This window comes from Thermobia domestica, chromosome 2, assembly GCF_964235325.1.
Source record: "Thermobia domestica chromosome 2, izTheDome1.hap1.1, whole genome shotgun sequence".
In the NCBI taxonomy this organism is placed as follows: Eukaryota; Metazoa; Arthropoda; class Insecta; order Zygentoma; family Lepismatidae; genus Thermobia; species Thermobia domestica.
Window position 1 is genome coordinate 158,979,597 of NC_137455.1, and position 9,733 is coordinate 158,989,329.

The window sequence follows — 9,733 nt, forward strand, 5'->3', positions numbered from 1 at the left end:
CTCTCGTGAAAGGGAAAATGGTTCGAGATATCAAACAAGGCATATGATAATTATCCCAAGCAATGAAAAAGTTTATATTTTCTGTGGTGGGATCCCTTGCTCTCTGTTCCTATTACCATACCTCTTTACTTTACGTGTTCACTTATGCCGATCTCGAAATGTATGTTTCGGTCTTCTCTCGTACTAGACTGAATATATGTAACTGAGAGATCTCTAGAGTCTCATTGCATCTTTCTCTGTTTTTATAGTTGCTATTTCTCCTTCTCGCGTGAATGGGAAAGAAGGTTGAGATGTTAAACACGGCATATGATCATCATCTCATGGAATGTAAAGTTTATATTTTCTGTTCTGGAATTCTTTTATGCAGGTAACTGAAGTTCTTGCATACACTATTTAGACAAGCAGGTTTACCCTCTCTTAGATAACGTCACAGAATTTCCTACGATTCTTAAATTAGTAATTCCCGTCTGATTTTCAGAACCAATTATACCAGTTGTATGATAATGCCTGTGTAACTGAGAGATCTCTAAAGTCTCATAGTCATCTTTCTCTATTTCTTATACTTGCTATTTGTCCTCGCGTGAAAGGGAAAAGCGGTCGAGATGTTAAACAGAGCATATGATCATCATCTCAAGCAATGTAAAGTTTATATTTTCCGTTCTGGAATTCTCTGCTTTCAATTCTCACTGCGGCAGAATTTTCTTTTACGTATCCACGTATGCAAATCTCGCAATGGATATTTCGCTCTTCTCCAGTAGTAGACTATATACGATTCGGAATTTGCTTGAAAGACATGTTTGACGTCGAAAATGATTTTCGTCTTATGGAGGTAACGGAACATCTTGCGTACACTATTTAGACAAGCAGGTTAATCCTGTCTGAGATAACGTGACAAAATTTCCTACTACTCTTAAATTAGTAATTCCCGTCTGATTTTCTGTAACAATTATAGCAGGTATATCCTAACGCGTCTGTGACTGATAGATCTCGAGGTTCTCTTATCGTCATTTTTGTCTTTGTTTCGAATACTGGCTGTTTGTTCTCTCGTGAAAGGGAAAATGGTTCGAGATATCAAACAAGGCATATGATAATCATCCCAAGCAATGTAAAGTTTATATTTTCTGTGGTGGGATTCCTTGTCCTCTGTTCCTATTACCGTAGCTCTTCCCTTTACATATTCTCTTATGAGGATCTCGCAATGAATGTTTCGGTCTTCTCGCGTAGTAGATTGAATATGTATCGGAATTTGTTTGAAAGACAAATTGTCCTGGAAAAGGACTTTTTGTATTCCCAAGGTAATTGAACTTCATGCATACAATATTTGGGCAAGCAGGTTTATCCTGTCTTAGTTCACGTGACATTCCTGCTATTCTTAAATTAGTAATTCCCGTCTCTTGTTTCGTAACGCCTGTGTAACTGAGAGATTTCTAGTCTCATCATCGTCTGTCTCTGTTTTTATGTCTCTCTCCCCTGAATGGGAAAAGCGGTCGAGATGTTAAACAGGGCATATGATTATCATCTCACGCAACGGAAGTTTATATTTATTGTTCTGGAATTCTCTGTTTCCAGTTCCCACTGGGGCAGAATTTTCTTTTACGTATTCACCTATACCAATCTCGCAATGAATATATCTGTCCTCTCCCGTAGTAGACTGTATACGTTTCGCAATTTGTTTGAAAGACAAATTGTCCTGGAAAAGGACTTTTTGTATTCCCAAGGTAACTGAACTTCATGCATACACTATTTGGGCAAGCAGATTTACCCTGTCTTAGTTCACGTGACAGAATTTCCTGCTATTCTTAAATTAGTAATTCCCGTCTGATTTTCAGAGGCAATTATTATAGTTGTATCATAACGCCTATGTAAGTGAGAGATGTCTTTATTTTGTCATCTTTCTATGTTTCTTACACTTGCTGTTTCACCTCTCGTGAAAGGGAAAAGAGGTCGAGATGTTGAACAGGGCATATGTTCATCATCTCAAGCAATGTAAAGTATATATTTTCTGTTCTGGAATTCTCTGTTTTCAATTCCTACTAGGTCACGATTTTCCTTTACGTGTCCATGTATTCCAATCTCGCGTGGTATGTTTCTGTGCCTCCCGTAGTAGACTGAATATGTTTCAGAATTTGTTAGAAAAATATGTTATCCTGAAAAATGATTTTCATTTTCTGATGGTAACTGAAATTCTTTCATACACTAATTAGACAAGTAGTTATTCCCTGTCTTAGATAGCGTCACAGAATTTCCTACTATTCTTAAATTAGTAATTCCCGTCTGATTATCAGAACCAATTATAACAGTTGTATCATAACGCCTGTGTAACTGAGAGATCTCTAGAGTCTCATAGCATCTATCTCTGTTTCTTATACTTACTCATTGTCCTTCTCGCGTGAATGGAAAAGTAGGTCGAGATATCTAACAAGGCATATGATAATCATCCCAAGCAATGTAAAGTTTATATTTTCTGTAGTGGGATCCCTTGTTCTCTGTTCCTATTACCATACCTCTTTACTTTACGTGTTCACTTATGCCGATCTCGGAATGTATGTTTCGGTCTTCTCTCGTACTAGACTGAATATATGTAACAGAGATCTCTAATACTTGCTATTTCTCCTTCTCGCGTGAATGGGAAAGGAGGTTGAGATGTTAAACACGGCATATGATGATCATCTCATGGAATGTAAAGTTTATATTTTCTGTTCTGGAATTCTTTTATGCAGGTAACTGAACTTCTTGCATACACTATTTAGACAAGCAGGTTTACCCTGTCTTTGATAACGTCACAGAATTGTCTACTATTTTCAAATGAGTAACTCCCGTCTGATTTTCAGAACCAATTATAACAGTTGTATCGTAACGCCTGTGTAACTGAGAGATCTCTAGTCTCACCGTCATCTTTCTCTGTTTTTATACTTGCTGTTTCTCCTCTCGTAAAAGGGAAAAGCGGTCGAGATGTTAAACAGAGCATATGATCATCATCTCAAGCAATGTAAAGTTTATGTTTTCTGATCTGGAATTCTCGGTTTTCAATTCCCACTGGGGCAGAATTTACTTTCACGTATTCAGCTATACCAATCTCGCAATGAATATGTCTGTCCTCTCCCGTAGTAGACTGAATATGTTTCGGAATTTGTTTAAAAGACATGTCGTTGAAAAGGGTTTTCGTCCTGTAAAGGTAACTGAAGTTCTTGCATACACTATTTAGACAAGCAGGTTTACCCTGTCTTAGATAACGTCACAGAATTTCCTACGATTCTTAAATTAGTAATTGCCGTCTGATTTTCAGAACCAATTATACCAGTTGTATGATAATGCCTGTGTAACTGAGAGATCTCTAGAGTCTCATAGTCATCTTTCTCTATTTCTTATACTTGCTATTTGTCCTCGCGTGAAAGGGAAAAGCGGTCGAGATGTTAAACAGAGCATATGATCATCATCTCAAGCAATGTAAAGTTTATATTTTCTGATCTGGAATTCTCGGTTTTCAATTCCCACTGGGGCAGAATTTACTTTCACGTATTCAGCTATACCAATCTCGCAATGAATATGTCTGTCCTTTCCCGTAGTAGACTGAATATGTTTCGGAATTTGTTTAAAAGACATGTCGTTGAAAAGGGTTTTCGTCCTGTAAAGGTAACTGAAGTTCTTGCATACACTATTTAGACAAGCAGGTTTACCCTGTCTTAGATAACGTCACAAAATTTCCTACGATTCTTAAATTTGTAATTCCCGTCTGATTTTCTGAACCAATTATAGCAGCTATTTCATAACCGGTCTGTGACTGAGAGATCTTGAGGTTCTCTTATCGTCATCTTTATCTTTCTTTCTCGTGGTTGTTTGTTCTCTCGTGAAAGTGAAAATAGGTCGAGATATCAAACAAGGCATATGATGATCATCTCAAGCAATGTAATTTTTTTTTCTTTTTTTGTGTATTGCAATCCTTTGTTCTGTCTTCCTACTACCCTAGCTCTTTCCTTTACTTATTAAGGTATTCCAATCTCGCAATGAATATTTCGGTCTTCTTCTGTAGTAGACTGAATATGTTTCGTAATTTCTTTAAAAGACATGTCGATGAAAATGATTTTCGTCTTCTGATGGTAACTGAAATTCTTGCATACACTATTTAGACAAGCAGGATACCCTGTTTTAGATAACGTCACAGAATTTCCTACTAATCTTAAGTGAGTAATTCCGGTCTGATTCTCTGAACCAATTATTATAGTTATATCATAACGCCTATGTAAGTGAGAGAGATACAAGGTGTGACAAAAAAAAAAAAAAAAAAAAAAAAAGACTGTTTTAATAAGTCAGTGTACTTACAGAATTAGTTCTCTGTGATGTTATCACCTTCAAAGTAGTCCCCTTCAGCATTCACACACTTCTGCATTCGGTGCTGCCATTGCTTGTAACATTCCTGGAACGAGGTTTCTGGAAGGCCCTTCAGGAGATTCTCCGTTTTCTCCTAAACATCTTTAACTGTGGTAAAATGGGTTCCCTTTATGCAAGATTTAATTTTTGGAAATAAAAAAAAGTCGCAGGGAGCCAAATCTGGTGAATAAGGTGGATGCTCCATTACAGTATTGTTTTTGCTGCTCAGAAACTGCTTGACAGATAGGGCCTTGTGAGCGGGTGCATTGTCCTGATGCAACAGCCATTCCTCACTCCACAACTGTGGCCTTTTTTTCCCTAATTTTTTCACGAAGTCTTTTTAGTACTTCATGTAGTAGTGCTGAGTAACAGTCTGACCACTGGGAACCCACTCAACCATTAGAATTCCCTTAATGTCGAAGAAGACAATCAACATTGCCTTGAATTTTGATTTTTACATGCGCGCTTTTTTGGGTCTTGGGGATCCTGGACATTTCCACTGCATCGATTGGCGCTTACTTTCAGGATCATAGGTAAACATCCATGTTTCATCACAAGTTACAACAGATTCCAACAAATATGGCTCGTTTCTAATGCGTTCTAGCATGTCCACACACAAGTCTTTACGGCACTGTTTTTGGTCATCGGACAGAACTTTTGAAACAACCTTCGCACAAATCTTCCTCATGTGTAATTCCTCATTTAAAATGCGTCGAACAGCTTCCCTATTCAAGTTAACCAACTCCGCTACTGCACGAACACTTAATCTTCGGTCACCCCAGATCACCTCACGAACTTTGGCAATGTTTTGGTCTGTAATCGTTGACCTTGGGCGCCCAGAACGTTCATCATCTTCAACTTTGTCCCTTCCCTCCGAAAACCGTTTATGCCATTCAAACACACGTACTCGAGACAAAGTTTCATCTCCATAAGCCTCAGTTAACATTTGAAATGTTTCTGTGGCTGATTTCTTAAGTTTCACAAGAAACTTGATGTTGATTCGCTGTTCAGTTTTTACACTAGGCATCTTTCCGGCAGAATACAGTTGCATGTGTTCACTCACTGATGCAATACTCCCAACTGTCACCACCGGCTGAGTCGAAACTGTCAGCATGGATAGAGGAGGGGTGTGGCATGACGTCACCAAAACAGTTGTTGCCAACTCCAATCCTTTTTCAAGTTATGCACTTAGTCTCGTTTTTTTTGTGTCACACCTCGTATATATTCTTGTCATCTTTCTCTATTTGTTATACTTGCTGTTTGTCCTCTCGTGAAGGAGAAAAGAGATCCGAGATGAAAATCAGGGTAAATAGTCATCATCTCAAGGAATGTAAAGTTTATGTTTTCTGTTCTGGAATTCACTGTTTTCAATTCCTACTATGGCAGCAGTTTCCTTTACGTGTCTATGTATGGAGAGCTCGCGTGGAATGTTTCGGTCTTCTCCCGTAGTAGACTGCATTTATTTTGCAATTTGTTTGAAAGACATGTCGTTGAAACTAATTTTCGTCTTCTGACGGTAACTAAATTTCTCGGAGGCACAATTTAGTCAGTAGGTTTACCCTGTCTTAGGTAATATGACAGAATTTCAAACTACTCTTAAATTAGTAATTCCCGTCTGATTTCCAGAACCAGTTGTATCAAAACGCATGTGTAAGTGAGAGATGTCTATAGTCTTGTCATCTTTCTCTATTTGTTATACTAGCTGTTTGTCGTCTCGTGAAAGGGAAAGGAAGTGGACATTTTAAACAGGGAACATGGTCATCATCTCATGCAATGTAAAGCTTATATTTTCTGTTCTGGTATTCTGTTTTCAATTCCCACTGGGGAAGAATTTCCTTTTACGTATCTACGTATGCCAATCTCGCAATGAATGTTTCGGTCTTCTTCCGTAGTAGACCGTATATGTTTCGCAATTTGTTTGAAAGTCATGTTTGACGTCGAAAATGATTTTTGTTTTTTGAAAGTAACTGAACTTCTTGCATACATTATTTAGACAAAGAGGTTTACCCTGTCTTAGATATCGTGACAGAATTTCCTACTACTCTTAAATTAGTAATTCCCGTCCGATTTTCTGTAACAATTATTGCAGCTATATCCTAACGCGTCTGTAAGTGAGAGATCTCGAGGTTCTCTTATCGTCATCTTTATCTTTGGTTCCAATACTGGCTGTTTGTTCTCTCGTGAAGGGGAAAGGAAGTCGAGATGTAAATCAGGGGATATGGTCATCATCTGTAGGAACGTAAAATTTATATTTTCTATGGTGGTATCCTTTGTTTTCAGTTCCTACTACCCTAGCTCTTTCCTTTACGTGCTCAGGTATGCAAATCTCGCAATGAATGTTTCGGTCTTCTCCCGTTGTAGACTGAATATGTTTCCGAATTTGTTTGAAAGACATGTCGTGGAAAATGATTTTCGTCTTCGAAAGGTACTGAACTTCTTGCATACAGTATTTTAAGAATCAGGTTTACCCTGTCTTTGATAACGTGACAGAATTTCCTACTATTCTTGAATTAATAATCCCCGTCTGATTTTCAGAACCAATTATTACAGTTTTATCGTAACACTTGTGTATGTGAGAGATCTCTATATTCTTGTCGTCATTTTTCTCTGTTTCTTATATTTGCTGTTTTTCCTTCTCTCGTGAAAATGAAAAGCGGTCGAGATGTTACACATGGCATATCATCATCATCTCAAGCAGTGCAAAGTATATATTTTCTGTTCTGAATTCTCTGTTTTGAATTCCTCCTAGGGTAGCATTTTCTTTTACGTGTCCACGTGTGCCAGTCTCGCAATGAATGTTCCTGTCGTCTCCCATAGTAGACTGAATACGTTTCGGAATTTGAAACATGTTTTCGTTGAAGATGATTTTCTTCTTCTGAAGATAACTATACTTCTTGTATACACTATTTTGACAAGTAGGTTTACCCTGTCTTAGATAACGTTAGAGAATTTCCTACTATTTTTAAATTAGTTATTCTTGTCTGGTTTTCAAAACCAATTATTACAGTTGTATCATAACGCCAGTGTAACTGAGAGATCTCTAGAGTCTCGCATTGTCATCTTTCTCTGTTTCTTATACTTGCTGTTTGTCCTTCTCTTTAAAAGGGAAAAGAGGTCGAGATGTAAAAGAGGGCATATAGTCATCATCTCAAGGAGTGTAAAATTTATATTTTCTGGTAGGTGTTTTCAGCCCTACTACCGTAGCTTTTTCCTTTAGGTGTTCATGTATGGCAATCTCGGATAGAGATGCAAGGGCTCGAAAAAAACCGGCTTTTTTGAAAATTCTGCTTTAAATTGATAAACCAGATTTTGTTTCGCTTCTCTACAACACAAAAAGTCATTTAATTAGTGGTTGATGCCGATAATAATATAAAACCTCGAAAATAAACCATGAATTTCGAAAAGATATTTCAAACAGTTTTACTTCTCAACATATTTACATTATGAATTCCAAAGGATTAACCAATGTATATAATAAGATTTTTTTTTTTAACCTCCTACATACAAAAGTAAGCAGGGTTGGCAAGAGCCATGGTTGTTTTTGAAAATGCCAAAAACCCGTTTTTTGGGGGGAGTTTAAACTAGGCTTTTTTGGTTTAAACCAGGTTTTTTTGGGTTTAGATATTTTGCTTTATGTATTTATATTACATATTGACAGAAATAAGTTTGTTTCGCCTTGGTGTTATTATGCATTAACGGGGTTATGCTGGAAGAGGTCACATAAGCTTAAAGAAGTCCGGTCAGTAAATTTCTTAAATTGAGAAACTCCCGCCCTAGCCATCGGGAAAATCCCGTCATTACTCTAAATGTAAAACAATAACGGAAAAATCCTGTTATTGCTTTGCATGTAAAATTTAAAGGTCAACGTATCATAATCAGTACGCTAAAACTGAGGTATTAAATTACAAATTTAGTGCGTACATATCATTGAAAATACAATCCAAGCTAATGTTGGAAGCTACGTAGGCAATCGATAAATTTTGTCAATTTATATCAGTATATTTAAGCAACCTTGGCTTCTTTATAAAACAACAGGCATTCAGGCATTCAGGCATGCAGAAATATACAATTTAGTTTCGTTTCGTATGTTCAGGCTTAACATCCTTACGTAATACCGAGGTTATCAAGGAGAAGACTTTCGCTTAAAGTGACATCCGAACCGCTACTTTGTTTACGCATGAAAGAAGGGTTGTGGTTCGACCGAGAATTGAACATGGGACACCTGGATTAAAAGGTGAAAAGGAAATAAAACTAATGCAGATGGTTTGATGTATGGAAACGTCGCCATGAAGTTCACACGATTCGCATTTTTCGTACCTTTTATTTTTTTTCGGTTTAAACCAGTTGTTTATTTTAAAAAAAGAAGAAAAACAGCTGGTGTAAACCAGCCAACCCTAAAAGTAAATACTTCTTTTTAAAAAAATACTCAAATAAGTAGCAAAATTCTATGTAGTATTTTTACTTCAAAATATTCCATACCCTCTTTTTGGAACAAAATAAAATTAAAATAAAACATAAGAAAAATACTTGATTTATATGATACACTTAAAGGCTGCATATCTAGAACTTTTGGTTTTGTATATTCTTGAAATTCTACAGTTTTATATAAGCACCATCACGGTTTATTCAGTCCTCAAGTTTTCTGTATTTTTAACAAGAGGGATTGAACATGAAGGGTGTGAGATAAGAACATGGTAACCCATAATTTTACTATTTTAAGAAATTAGAAAATTTTCTGCTGCACAATCCATTTTGAAAGTCGGAAAGCTGATTTTTCACATAAGTCTATACATGAGGGATTAAACGAAGCGGTATGCGTTGCTGCCTATCTGATGCTGCGTAACTCAGCAGTTGAAAATTTGTTAGTTACTATGTTCTTGGCTTACACCCTTCATATCATTATGGAACTCTCTCCACCCCACCAACACACACAAAAAAGGACTACGGAATATATTTAAGTTAAGATAAATACAACTGCACAACAAACATGATTGACTGGAGTTTTTGCGCTTCTATCGAGAAGTCCGGAATTCAACTCAGCATTCGACCATTCTGACAAAACTTTTCTTCATTCCATCTATGAAGTAGAAATAGTGCGTGTACTGTGAGTTGGCTGACTTCATTTCTTACTGTTTTTGAATCGTTATTATTACTAATTACCAGCAGTGACGGTTTTGCGAGGGTTAGGGGGGGCGGTCTTTCGGACTGAAGCCTGTTCCCCAAAATTACGGAATGTCTAAAACAAACGAAATATCTATTAGTTATGCCTTTACTCATTAACTTTAAGGTGCCGTCAAATAAAAATTACGAATGTTTAGAAAAACTAAACATTAGTAAGAAAAAAACCCTCCCAAAATACTTTTCT

At 36.8% G+C, this 9,733-nt stretch overlaps 1 pseudogene; it reads right to left on the reverse strand.

The window, feature by feature from the left end:
• Positions 1–4,822: 4,822 nt before the first annotated feature.
• Positions 4,823–5,482, reverse strand: LOC145679225 (protein GVQW3 pseudogene; annotated as a pseudogene).
• Between the last annotated feature and the right edge of the window lie 4,251 nt (positions 5,483–9,733).